This window comes from Triticum aestivum, chromosome 7A, assembly GCF_018294505.1.
Source record: "Triticum aestivum cultivar Chinese Spring chromosome 7A, IWGSC CS RefSeq v2.1, whole genome shotgun sequence".
NCBI lineage: Eukaryota > Viridiplantae > Streptophyta > Magnoliopsida > Poales > Poaceae > Triticum > Triticum aestivum.
The window spans coordinates 91,460,994-91,475,661 of NC_057812.1; positions in this window are offsets into that span (position 1 = coordinate 91,460,994).

Here is a 14,668-nt window from a genome sequence, read left to right on the forward strand (position 1 = left end):
GAGAATAATAATGAATCTATGGATGTGAATTTTGTTGGGAGGAACAATTTTGGTGACAACACGTATAGATGTAATTTTAATTCTAGGCCGTTTCCTAGTAATTCCTCTAATAATTATGGTAATTCCTACAACAATTCTTATGTATATTTTAATAAGATGCCCTCTGAACTTGAGACTAGTGTTAAGGAGGTTATGAATTCGCAAAAGAATTTCAATGCTTTGCTTGAAGAAAGATTGCTTAAAGTTGATGAATTGGCTAGGAACATTGATAGAATTTCTTTTGATATTGATTCTTTGAAACTTAGATCTATTCCACCTAAGCATGACATCAATGAGTCTCTCAAAGCCATGAGAATTTCTGTTCATAAGTGTGAAGAAAGAACCGCTAGGATGCGTGCTAAGAAAGATTGCTTTGTGAAAGCGTTTTCTTCTAGTTTTCATGATAATAAATATGAAGATCTAAAAGTTATTGATGTGTCTCCTATTAAATCTTTGTTTTGCAATATGAATATTTATAAGTGATGGGGCTTAAGATGAGCCACCTTTACCTAGAAGGCATTCCAAAAATTTAGAGTTTTTAGATCTTGATGCAAAAATTGATAAAAGTGGGATTGAAGAGGTTAAAACATTAAATATCAATGAACCCACTATCTTGGATTTCAAGGAATTTAATTATGATAATTGCTCTTTGATAGATTGTATTTCCTTGTTGCAATCCGTGCTTAATTCTCCTCATGCTTATAGTCAAAATAAAGCTTTTACTAAACATATCGTTGATGCTTTGATGCAATCTTATGAAGAAAAACATGAGTTGGAAGTTTCTATCCCTAGAAAACTTTATGATGAGTGGGAACCTACAATAAAAATTAAAATTAAAGATCATTAGTGCTATGCTTTGTGTGATTTGGGTGCTAGTGTTTCCATGATTCCAAAAACTTTGTGTGATTTGCTAGGTTTCCGTGATTTTGATGATTGTTCTTTAAAGTTGCACCTTGCGGATTCAACTATTAAGAAACCCATGGGAAGAAATAATGATGTTCTTATTGTTGCAAATAGTAACTATGTGCCTATAGATATCATTGTTCTTGATATAGATTGCAATCCTTCATGTCCTATTATTCTTGGTAGACCTTTTCTTTGAACGATTGGTGCAATTATTGATATGAAGGAAGGGAATATTAAATTCCAATTTCCATTAAAGAAAGGTGTCGGTGTCAAAACTGGAGGATCTCGGGTAGGGGGTCCCGAACTGTGTTTCTAAGACGGATGGTAACAAGAGGCGGGGAACAAGATATTTACCCAGGTTCGGGCCCTCTTGATGGAGGTAATACCCTACTTCCTGCTTGATTGTTCTTGATGATATGAGTATTACAAGAGTTGATGTACCATGAGATCGTAGAGGCTAACCCTAGAAGCTAGCCTATGGTATGATTGTCTGTTGTCCTACGGACTAAAACCCTCTGGTTTATATAGACACCGGAGGGGGCTAGGGTTACACAAGGTTGGTTACAAGGGAGGAGATCTACATATCCGTATTGCCTAGCTTGCCTTCCATGCCAAGGAGAGTCCCATCCGGACACGGGACGAAGTCTTCAATCTTTTATCTTCATAGTCCAATAGTCCGGCTGTCCGGAGACCCCCTAATCCAGGACTCCCTCAGTAGCCCCTGAACCTGGCTTCAATGGCGATGAGTCCGGTGCGCAATATTGTCTTCGGCACTGCAAGGCGGGTTCTTGTCCAAATCCTGGATATCTAAGTAGTGTCCGGCTCCCATAAATGTTGGACTTCATGGCTTCTACGCCCAATAAGGGCCATCTTCCACGCGTCGAGCGAATGCAAGGAGCCAGGGCATTTTTACATTTTCCCCCTCACCAGGTAAGTAAATCAGCTATTAAAGGGATGGGGATTCTTAGATCCAATCCACACCATCTTCCCACGGCGAGAATCCATCAGAGCGCGCTTGGAAAATTCCATTCCAACATGGCCGGCCATCGCAGCTCCTCTTCTCGCTCCCGTAGCGCCAAGCCCGGTGATTGGGAGAAGTGTTCCGTCCCACACGACCGATTAGTAGAGTTGCAGACCCAGGGATTTCTCCCTCCGGCGTATATGGTTCCCGTCAGAGCCGGGCTCACCACTTATAATGGCGGGGAGCAGGCGGAGAGCTTCCCCAATCCCTCCAAGGGGGATCGGGTATGCCTTGTCCCTTACTTACTAAGGGGACTCGGATTTCCGATTCATCCGTTCCTTCACGGACTCCTGTAGTTTTACGGCCTCCAGTTGCATAATTTCACCCCTGCTTCCATATTACACATCACCGGCTATGTTGCCATTTGTGAGCTATTTTTGGGCTGCGAGGCTCATTTCGAGCTGTGGAAAAGGCTATTCTGCCTTTTGCCCCACACACAGAAGGGGTCACTTTATCGAGTGGGCGGAGCCGAAATATGGCGCATCACCGAGACCGGATACCCGCCCAGTACTCCAAAGAAGACGTCCGAAGACTGGCCTTCGAATTGGTTTACATGGAGGACGTCCCTCTTCCATACCCTGTTCGGCAGGGTCTTCCTGGGTTCGACAATGCTCCTCTGAAGAAACGTCGAAGTTGGCGCCCACGGAGCCCCCAGGAGGAAGATAACGGAGAAGTCCTTTATCAGATGAACCGGATTAAAGCGCTGGCTCAATCAGGATTGACAACAATCGAGGGTATGTCAATATGCATAATGCGGGGGTGCAACCAGTTCAATATCGAGGGCACCCCCTGTGGTGTTTTAACGGGGAAGACGATGCCACCCGTTGCGGGTGCAAGGGACCGGACTCATCTACTGCTTTAGCAAAAGTTCTGTCCGAGTTATTCAAGGGAGAGGAAGAGGAGTTCATCCACATTAAACCACGGGACGGATTCTTCATGTACAACCCTCCAAGATGGGTGAGTTGTACCCTTCTTACTCTCAACCTTCCCGCATTCTTCGTCGTAGGTAATCACCTTGCCATTTCATGGCAGGAACTGCAAAAAGCGATAAGGGAGGTCAACAGCCCAACTCCACAACCAGAGGACCCTGGCCGGGCCCTTGATGCCGGACTTGAAGAGGATCCGGACATATTCCTGGAGCTGATAGACATGCAATTCTATCAATTGAGTTGCGACGACGCCATGGTGGCCATAACGGCCGACTATCCGGGACTACTCCCTGCGTTGCACATAAGAAAAACCAAAGTCCCAACTCCCCAAAAAGGATTCCCTTTTATGCACTTCACCTACCGTACATGTATGGTGTCTTATAGGGGAGGCCTTCGGGACGTCGTGCCGAACCTGCAACAACTCGCCAACAAGAGTTGCCGAAGCCGGGTAGGCAAAAAAGGAAGGCGGTCAGGACAGAGACGCCAACACTGAGGTATAACACAAAACCTCATTCCTTGGTTGTCATCTTGCTTAAAATATAATGACATCCGTGTTTCCTAGAAAAAACGCCCACCTGACTATATCCGGAGAGGTTGCCGATCACGCCTCGACCAGTCGGGCTCCAGGGCCGGACATAGAGGCGGAAGCTAATGCGAGGCAGACGCCGGATGTTCCTCCTACAGAGGATGTGGTCAGACTATCTGCTACAAATTCCAAAGTGGAGAGCGCCATGAATCACAGGCATCGCCGGGCCATACTCCGTGACGCTTGTTTCTCACCAGAGGCATTTGATGCCTTCATTTCGGGAGACGCGTACATCCGTGCTGCTCAAAATGGTCTAGCCAGAGCCATGGACCAGTATGTAAGGGATATACGGGTAAGTAAATCTGATGATTATATGTATTAGTAGCCCCTGAGACTTGAAACAGTTGACACAACTGATTTAAGGATCATTTATTTGAGTAGGTTCTTATAGAGAAGAATTCCCAATTGTCTCAAGAGCTGCAAGAGTGCAAGGCCCAGCTAGGGGCCACTGTTGCCGCGTTGACGGAGTCCAAGAAGGGTCCCTCTGGTAACACTTGTTTCCCTTACAAAGAAGGCAGGTACCAGGTAGTATGCAACATTTATGCAAATCTAACGATAGATGTTGTAGGTGACCCCGAAGTGAATCTGGAGGCCGTAGTGGTGAATGGGGCACGTGCTGGTCGCCAGCTAAATGCTGGTGAGCGCGTGCTTACGCGAGTCAGGCAAGAGAAAAATAACCTCCAAGACGCCAATACCCGGCTGGGCGAGGAACTAAAAGATGTCTGGGACCAGCTAGCGGACTCCGTGAAGGAGAATAAGCGGCTTCGGGGCGGCATTTTTAGTAAGTGCTTGAACGAACTTTTAAAGGAGTTCGACGAAGAAGCCGGCCGACAGAGTTGTGTCTGCAGGTGTGCTGATGGGTCGTCCCGCGGAAGAGATGCCTGGGTCTTCGGGTGATCTTCTACCAGAGCTCTCACAACTACACGAGCAAGTTCGGCAGGTGATGCAGGGTATTGCCCAAGCCTTGTGGCCGTCCGCATCCCTGCCAGGAGGCATGGGAGAGCTTGTAGAGAAGCTCAAGGGAGCGCGGCGGTGCTTCCGATTATGGAAGATATCAGCTTGCCGACAAGGTGCGAGGGAAGCCTAGGCTATGGTGAAGCTGCGATACACCAAAGCGGACCCAAACCACATGGCCGAGGTCGGACCTATGGGGCCTGATGGGAAGGAGATTCCCGTCAGTTTAGTGTATGATCAAGTAGAATTAGCCGCAAATATTCACAACAGGATTGTAGGCTAGACAGCCTGTTGGATGGTATAGAAGGAGAATTTAATCTGTCTTAGTGACTGTGTACTTCAAGTGACATTTGTAATGTCCCTAGCCGGATTGTAAATCATTTGTCATGGCGGACCTTTTTGCTTCGACCTCTGGAGCCGATAGTCCAGAGTTTATCTGAATACCTGCTCGATTATGTAAAAACCGAGGTATGCACGGAAACCAGGCGTAGGGGTCATAAGTGCTTGAATAGACAAGTACCCAACTAGCTATGTTATATTACATGGGTAGTAAGAAACATCTTCAAGGGAGAATAGTTCCGTTAAGGGTTCCTTTCCATGGGTACGCATGCCCTAATGTGCATGTCCGAACTGCGAAAAGGAATGCATGCTATAAACAACTAGGGGCATTTTTTCAAATTAAATAAAAGTCATCTTTTGTTCACCGACCGAATATTCCCTTAAGAATGCTAGCTTTCGGGTTCACCCAGTCTGAGGTACACATCCGGCTGACCAGGCAGTAACAATCGCAAAGGTGCTCCCCTTATGCCCTAACCGAATTAACGGGAACGTAGGGCATAAATACAAGAGCCATGCAACCCAGCTTGGCGAAAAAAGGGTACATGCGGAAGAATAACACATGTGCGGGACATAAGGTCCGGAAAAATAGTTATATTAAGCTTCTGGATAAGAAGCCCCCAGGTATAATGAGCGCGGCTAGCGCGGTGCGATTGTGCAACCAAGACACAAGTTTAGCCCTTTAGGGCCTGGATGATAAATAAAAGGAGAGGAAAGAGAAAAGATAGATATGCAAAAAATTGACGGAGGTGAGGGGACGAACATATAGTCTAGCGCTAGGCGTCGAATCGTTGTAGTCTGGCTGCGTTCCATGGGTTTGGCTCGAGTCGATTATCCGATGCATCCCGCAGACGGTACGCTCCACTGGTCAGAACTTGGTCAATAATGAAGTGACCTTCCCATTTGGGCTTGAGCTTGTTCTTTTTCTTCTCCTGCAGGCGTAGAACTAGTTCACCAACGTTGTAGGTTTTGGCCCATACTTCTCTGCTTTGATACCTTTGAGCCTGTTGCTGATAAAATGCGGAACGGGTCTTTGCCACGTCGCGCTCCTCCTCCAGGGCGTCCAAACTGTCCTGCCGATCGAGCTCGGCCTCTTCTTCCTCGTACATGCGCACTCGAGGTGAGTCATGAATTATGTCGCAAGGCAAAACTGCCCCTACACTGTACACCATAAAGAACGGTGTGTATCCAGTAGTGCGATTCGGCGTGGTCCGCAGCCCCCATAGTACGGAGTCGGGCTCCTCTACCTAGTGCGTGTTTGATTCCTTTAAGGACCGCACTAGTCTGTGTTTAATGCCGCTCTTGATAAGACCATTTGCTCACTCAACTTGACCGTTAGTTTGCGGGTGATAGAGAGAAGCATACTCGAGCTTGATGCCCATATTGCTGGACCAGAGTTTCACCTCATCGGCTGTAAAATTCGTGCCATTGTCAGTGATGATGCTGTGGGGGATGCCATTGAAGGAAATATTCCCTAGGGGCAATAATAAAGTTATTATTTATTTCCTTATATCATGATAAATGTTTATTATTCATGCTAGAATTGTATTAACCGGAAACATAATACATGTGTGAATACATAGACAAACAGAGTGTCACTAGTATGCCTCTACTTGACTAGCTCGTTAATTGAAGATGGTTATGTTTCCTAGCCATAGACATGAGTTGTCATTTGATTAACGGGGTCACATCATTAGGAGAAGGATGTGATTGACTTGACCCAATCCATTAGCTTAGCACTTGATCGTTTAGTTTGTTGCTATTGCTTTATTCATAACTTATACATGTTCCTATGACTATGAGATTATGCAACTCCTGTAGACAGGAGGAACACTTTGTGTGCTACCAAACATCACAATGTAACTGGGTGATTATAAAGGTGCTCTACAGGTGTCTCCGAAGGTACTTGTTGGGTTGGCGTATTTCGAGATTAGGATTTGTCACTCCGATTGTCGGAGAGGTATCTCTGGGCCATCTCGGTAATGCACATCACTTAAGCCTTGCAAGCATTGCAACTAATAAGTTAGTTGCAGGATGATGTATTACGGAACGAGTAAAGAGACTTGCCGGTAACGAGATTGAACTACGTATTGAGATACCGATGATCGAATCTTGGGCAAGTAACATACTGATGACAAAGGGAACAATGCATGTTGTTATGCGGTCTGACCGATAAAGATCTTTGTAGAATCTGTGGGACCAATATGAGCATCCAGGTTCCGCTATTGGTTATTGACCTGAGACATGTCTCGGTCATGTCTACATAGTTCTCGAACCCGTAGGGTCCGCATGCTTAAAGTTTTGGTGACGATTGTATTATGAGTTTATGTGATTTGATGTACCGAAGGTAGTTCGGATTCCAGATGAGATCGGGGACATAACGAGGAGTCTCGAAATGGTCGAGATGTAAAGATCGATATATTGGACGACTATATTCGGACATCGGAAAGGTTTCGAGTGATTCGGGTATTTTCGGGGGTACCTGGGAGTTACGGGAATACGAGGAGGAAGTAATGGGCCTCATGGGCCAAGTGGTGGAAGAGAGGAGGCAGGGCGCGTGGCCCCCCTAGCCCAAACCAAATTGGACTAGGGGGCCGGCCCCCCTTTCCTCCTTTCCCTCCTTCTCCTTCCTTCTCCTTCTCCTCCTTACATTCCTCCTCCTAGTAGGAGTAGGAAACTCGTCCTCCTGGCGCGCCCATAGAGGGCCGGCCGGCCTCCCCCCTAGCTCCTTTATACATAGGGGCAGGGGGGCACCTCTAGACACACAAGTTGATCAGTTGATCTCTCCCAGCCGTGTGCGGTGCCCCCTCCACAATATTCCACCTCGGTCATATCGTAGCGGTGCTTAGGAGAAGCCCTCCATCGGTAGCAACATCATCACTTTCACCACACCGTCGTGCTGACGGAACTCTCCCGTGAAGCTCTGCTGGATCGGAGTTTGCAGGACGTCATCGAGCTGAACGTGTGCTGAACTCGGAGGTGCCGTGCATTCGGTACTTGGATCGGTCGGATTGTGAAGACGTTCGACTACATCAACCGCATTGTGCTAACGCTTCCGCTTTCGGTATACGAGGGTACGTGGACAAAACTCTCCCCTCTCGTTGTTATGCATCACCATGATCTTGCGTTTGTGTAGGATTTTTTTTGAAATTACTATGTTCCCCAACAGTGGCATCCGAGCCTAGGTTTTATGCGTTGATGTTGTGCACGAGTAGAACACAAGTGATTTGTGGGCAATATAAGTCATACTGCTTACCAGCATGTCATACTTTGGATCGGCGGTATTGTTGGATGAAGCGGCCCGGACCGACATTACGCGTACGCTTACGCGAGACTGGTTCTACCAACATGCTTTGCACACAGGTGGCTGGCGGGTGTCAGTTTCTCCAACTTTAGTTGAACCAAGTGTGGCTACGCCTGGTTCTTGCGAAGGTTAAAACAACACCAACTTGACAAACTATCGTTGTGGTTTTGATGCATAGGTAAGAATGGTTCTTGCTAAGCCTGTAGCAGCCACGTAAAACTTGCAACAACAAAGTAGAGGACGTCTAACTTGTTTTTCCAGGGCATGTTGTGATGTGATATGGCCAAGACATGATGCTAAATTTTATTGTATGAGATGATCATGTTTTGTAACCGAGTTATCGGCAACTGGCAGGAGCCATATGGTTGTCGCTTTATTGTATGCAATGCAATTGCGCTGTAATGCTTTACTTTATCACTTAGCGATAGCGATATTCGTGGAAGCATAAGATTGGCGAGATGACAATGATGCTACGATGGTGATCAAGGTGTCGCGCCGGTGACGAGGTGATCATGACGGTGCTTCGGAGATGGAGATCACAAGCACAAGATGATGATGGCCATATCATATCACTTATATTGATTGCATGTGATGTTTATATTTTATGCATCTTATCTTGCTTTGATTGTCGGTAGCATTATAAGATGATCTCTCACTAAATTTCAAGATAAAAGTGTTCTCCCTGAGTATGCACCGTTGCCAAAGTTCGTCGTGCCCAGACACCACGTGATGATCGGGTGTGATAAGCTCTACGTCCATCTACAATGGGTGCAAGCCAATTTTGCACACGCAGAATACTCAGGATAAACTTGACGAGCCTAGCATATGCAGATATGGCCTCGGAACACTGAGACTGAAAGGTCGAGCATGAATCATATAGTAGATATGATCAACATATTGATGTTCACCATTGAAAGCTACTCCATTTCACGTGATGATCGGTTATGGTTTAGTTGATTTGGATCACGTGATCACTTAGAAGATTAGAGGGATGTCTTTCTCAGTGGGAGTTCTTAAGTAATATGATTAATTGAACTTAAATTTATCATGAACTTAGTACCTGATAGTATCTTGCTTGTCTATGTTTGATTGTAGATAGATGGCCCATGCTGTTGTTCCGTTGAATTTTAATGCGTTCCTTGAGAAAGCAAAGTTGAAAGATGATGGTAGCAATTACACGGACTGGGTCTGTAACTTGAGGATTATCCTCATTGCTGCACAGAAGAATTACGTCCTGGAAGCACCGCTAGGTGCCAGGCCTGCTGCTGGAGCAACACCAGATGTTATGAACGTCTGGCAGAGCAAAGCTGATGACTACTCGATAGTTCAGTGTGCCATTCTTTACGGCTTAGAATCGGGGCTTCAACGACGTTTTGAACATCATGGAGCATATGAGATGTTCCAGGAGTTGAAGTTAATATTTCAAGCAAATGCCCGGATTGAGAGATATGAAGTCTCCAATAAATTCTATAGCTGCAAGATGGAGGAGAATAGTTCTGTCAGTGAACATGTACTCAAAATGTCTGGGTATCATAATCACTTGTCTCAACTGGGAGTTAATCTTCCTATTGATAGTGTCATTGACAGAGTTCTTCAATCACTGCCACCAAGCTACAAGAGCTTTGTGATGAACTATAACATGCAAGGGATGGATAAGACAATTCCCGAGCTCTTCGCAATGCTAAAGGCTGCGGAGGTAGAAATCAAGAAGGAGCATCAAGTGTTGATGGTCAACAAGACCGCCAGTTTCAAGAAAAAGGGCAAAGGGAAGAAGAAGGGGAACTTCAAGAAGAACAGTAAGCAAGTTACTACTCAGGAGAAGAAACCCAAATTTGGACCTAAGCCTGAAACTGAGTGCTTCTACTGCAAGCAGACTGGACACTGGAAGCGGAACCGCCCCAAGTATTTGGTGGATAAGAAGGATGGCAAGGTTAGCAAAGGTATATGTGATATACATGTTATGGATGTGTACCTAACTAGAGCTCGCAGTAGCACCTGGGTATTTGATACTGGTTCTGTTGCTAACATTTGCAACTCGAAACAGGGACTACGGATTAAGCAAACACTGGCAAAGGACGAGGTGACGATGCGCGTGGGAAATGGTTCCAAAGTCGATGTGATCGCGGTCGGGATGCTACCTCTACATCTACCTTCGGGATTAATTTTAGACCTAAATAATTGCTATTTGGTGCCAGCGTTGAGCATGAACATTATATCTGGATCTTGTTTGATGCGAGGCGGTTATTCATTTAAATCAGAGAATAATGGTTATTCTATTTATATGAGTAATATCTTTTATGGTCATGCACCCTTGAAGAGTGGTCTGTTTTTGATGAATCTCAATAGTAGTGATACACATATTCATAGTGTTGAAACCAAAAGAAGCAGAGTTGATAATGATAGTGCAACTTATTTGCGGCACTGCCATTTAGGTCATATCGGTGTAAAGCGCATGAAGAAACTCCATACTGATGGACTTTTGGAATCACTTGATTATGAATCACTTGGTACTTGCAAACCGTGCCTCATGGGCAAGATGACCAAAACGCCGTTCTCCGGTACTATGGAGAGAGCAAAGGATTTGCTGGAAATCGTACATGCAGATGTATGTGGTCCGATGAATATTGAGGCTCGTGGCGGATATCGTTATTTTCTCACCTTCATAGATGATTTAAGCAGATATGGGTATATCTACTTGATGAAACATAAGTCTGAAACATTTGAAAAGTTCAAAGAATTTCAGAGTGAAGTTGAAAATCATCGTAATAAGAAAATAAAGTTTCTACAATCTGATCATGGAGGAGAATATTTGAGTTACGAGTTTGTTCTACATTTGAATCAATGCGGAATAGTTTCGCAACTCACGCCACCCAGAACAGCACAGCGTAATGGTGTGTCCGAACTCGTAATCGTACTTTACTAGATATGGTGCGATCTATGATGTCTCTTACAGATTTACCTCTATCGTTTCGGGGTTATGCTTTAGAGACGGCTGCATTCGCGTTAAATAGGGCACCATCGAAATCCGTTGAGACGATGCCTTATGAACTGTGGTTTGGCAAGAAACCAAAGTTGTCGTTTCTGAAAGTTTGGGGCTGTGATGCTTATGTGAAAAATCTTTAACCTGATAAGCTCGAACCCAAATCAGAGAAATGTGTCTTCATAGGATACCCAAAGGAAACTGTTGGGTACACCTTCTATCGCAGATCCGAAGGCAAGACTTTTGTTGCTAAGAATGGATCCTTTCTAGAGAAGGAGTTTCTCTCGAAAGAAGTGAGTGGGAGGAAAGTAGAACTTGATGAGGTAACTGTACCTGCTCCCTTATTGGAAAGTAGTACATCACAGAAACCGGTTTCTGTGACACCTACACCAATTAGTGAGGAAGCTAATGATAATGATCATGAAACTTTAGATCAAGTTACTACCGAACCTCGTAGATCAACCAGAATAAGATCCGCACCAGAGTGGTACGGTAATCCTGTTCTGGAAGTCATGCTACTAGATCAGGATGAACATATGAACTATGAAGAAGCGATGGTGAGCCCAGATTCCGCAAAATGGTTAGAAGCCATGAAATCTGAGATGGGATCCATGTATGAGAACAAAGTGTGGACTTTGGTTGACTTGCCCGTTGATCGGCAAGCAATTGAGAATAAATGGATCTTCAAGAAGAAGACTGACGCTGACAGTAATGTTACTATCTACAAAGCTCGACTTGTTGCAAAAGGTTTTCGACAAGTTCAAGGGATTGACTACGATGAGACCTTCTCACCGGTAGCGATACTTAAGTCTGTCCGAATCATGTTAGCAATTGTCGCATTTTATGATTATGAAATTTGACAAATGGATGTTAAAAATGCACTCCTGAATGGATTTCTGGAAGAAGAGTTGTATATGATGCAGCCAGAAGGTTTTGTCGATCCAAAGGGAGCTAACAAAGTGTGCAAGATCCATTGATCCATTTATGGACTGGTGCAAGCCTATCGGAGTTGGAATAAACACTTTGATAGTGTGATCAAAGCATTTGGTTTTGTACAGACTTTTGGAGAAGCCTGTATTTACAAGAAAGTGAGTGGGAGCTCTGTAGCATTTCTGATATTATATGTGGATGACATATTATTGATTATAAATGATATAGAATTTCTGGATAGCATAAAGGGATATTTGAATAAGAGTTTTTCAATGAAAGACCTCGGTGAAGCTGCTTACATATTGGGCATTAAGATCTATAGAGATAGATCGAGACGCTTAATTGGACTTTCACAAAGCACATACCTTGACAAAGTTTTGAAGAAGTTCAAAATGGATCAGGCAAAGAAAGGGTTCTTGCCTGTGTTACAAGGTGTGAAGTTGAGTAAGACTCAATGTCCGACCACCGCAGAAGATAGAGAGAAAATGAAAGATGTTCCCTATGCTTCAGCCATAGGCTCTATCATGTATGCAATGCTGTGTACCAAACTTGATGTGTGCCTTGCTATAAGTCTAGCAGGTAGGTACCAAAGTAATCCTGGAATGGATCACTGGACAGCAGTCGAGAACATCCTGAAGTACCTGAAAAGGACTAAGGATATTTTTCTCATATATGGAGGTGACAAAGAGCTCATCGTAAATGGTTACGTTGATGCAAGCTTTGACACTGATCCGGACGATTCTAAATCGCAAACCGGATACATGTTTATATTGAACGGTGGAGCTGTCAGTTGGTGCAGTTCTAAACAAAGCGTCGTGGCGGGATCTACATGTGAAGCGGAGTACATAGCTGCTTCGGAAGCAGCAAATGAAGGAGTTTGGATGAAGGAGTTCATATCCGATCTAGGTGTCATACCTAGTGCATCGGGTCGAATGAAAATCTTTTCTGACAATACTGGTGCAATTGCCTTGGCGAAGGAATCCAGATTTCACAAGAGAACCAAGCACATCAAGAGACGCGTCAATTCCATTTGGGATTTAGTCCAAGTGGGAGACATAGAAATTTGCAAGATACATACGGATCTGAATGTTGCAGACCCGCTGACTAAGCCTCTTCCACGAGCAAAACATGATCAACACCAAGGCTCCATGGGTGTTAGAATAATTACGGTGTAATCTAGTTTATTGACTCTAGTGCAAGTGGGAGACTGAAGGAAATATGCCCTAGAGGCAATAATAAAGTTATTATTTATTTCCTTATATCATGGTAAATGTTTATTATTCATGCTAGAATTGTATTAACCAGAAACATAATACATGTGTGAATACATGGACAAACAGAGTGTCACTAGTATGCCTCTACTTGACTAGCTCGTTAATTGAAGATGGTTATGTTTCCGAGCCACAGACATGAGTTGTCATTTGATTAACGGGATCACATCATTAGGAGAAGGATGTGATTGACTTGACCGATTCCATTAGCTTAGCACTTGATCGTTTAGTTTGTTGTTATTGCTTCTTCATAACATATACATGTTCCTATCACTATGAGATTATGCAACTCCCGTTTACCGGAGGAACACTTTGTGTGCTACCAAACGTTACAACGTAACTGGGTGATTATAAAGGTGCTCTATAGGTGTCTCCGAAGGTACTTGTTGGGTTGGCGTATTTCGAGATTAGGATTTGTCACTCTGATTGTCGGAGAGGTATCTTTGGGCCCTCTCGGTAATGCACATCACTTAAGCCTGGCAAGCATTGCAACTAATAAGTTAGTTGTGGGATGATGTATTATGAAACGAGTAAAGAGACTTGCCGGTAACGAGATTGAACTACGTATTGAGATACCGACGATCGAATCTCGGGCAAGTAACATACCGATGACAAAGGGAACAACGTATGTTGTTATGCGCTCTGACCAATAAAGATCTTTGTAGAATATGTGGGAGCCAATATGAGCATCAAGGTTCTGCTATTGGTTATTGACCAGAGACATGTCTCGGTCATGTCTACATAGTTCTCGAACCCGTAGGGTCCGCACGCTTAAAGTTTCGGTGACGATTGTATTATGAGTTTATGTGATTTGATGTACCGAAGGTAGTTGGAGTCCCGGATGAGATCGGGGACATGACGAGGAGTCTCGAAATGGTCGAGACGTAAAGATTGATATATTGGAGGACTATATTCAGACATCAGAAAGGTTCCGGGTGGTTCGGGTATTTTCGGGGGTACCGGGGAGTTACAGGAATACGAGGAAGAGGTAATGGGCCTCATGGGCCAAGTGGTGGAAGAGAGGAGGCAGGGAGCGCGGCCCCCCTAGCCCAAACCGAATTGGACTAGGGGGCCGGCCCCCCTTTCCTCCTTTTCCTCCTTCTCCTTCCTTCTCCTTCTCCTCCTTCCTTTCCTCCTCCTAGTAGGAGTAGGAAAGGGGAGTCCTACTCCTACTAGGAGGAGGACTCCTCCTCCTGGCGCGCCCATAGAGGGCTGGCCGGCCTCCCCACTTGCTCCTTTATATACAGGGGCATGGGGGCACCTCTAGACACACAAGTTGATCAGTTGATCTCTCCCAGCCGTGTGTGGTGCCCCCCTCCACCATATTCCACCTCGGTCATATCATAGCGGTGCTTAGGCAAAGCCCTGCGTCTGTAGCAACATCATCACTGTCACCACGCCGTCATGCTGAC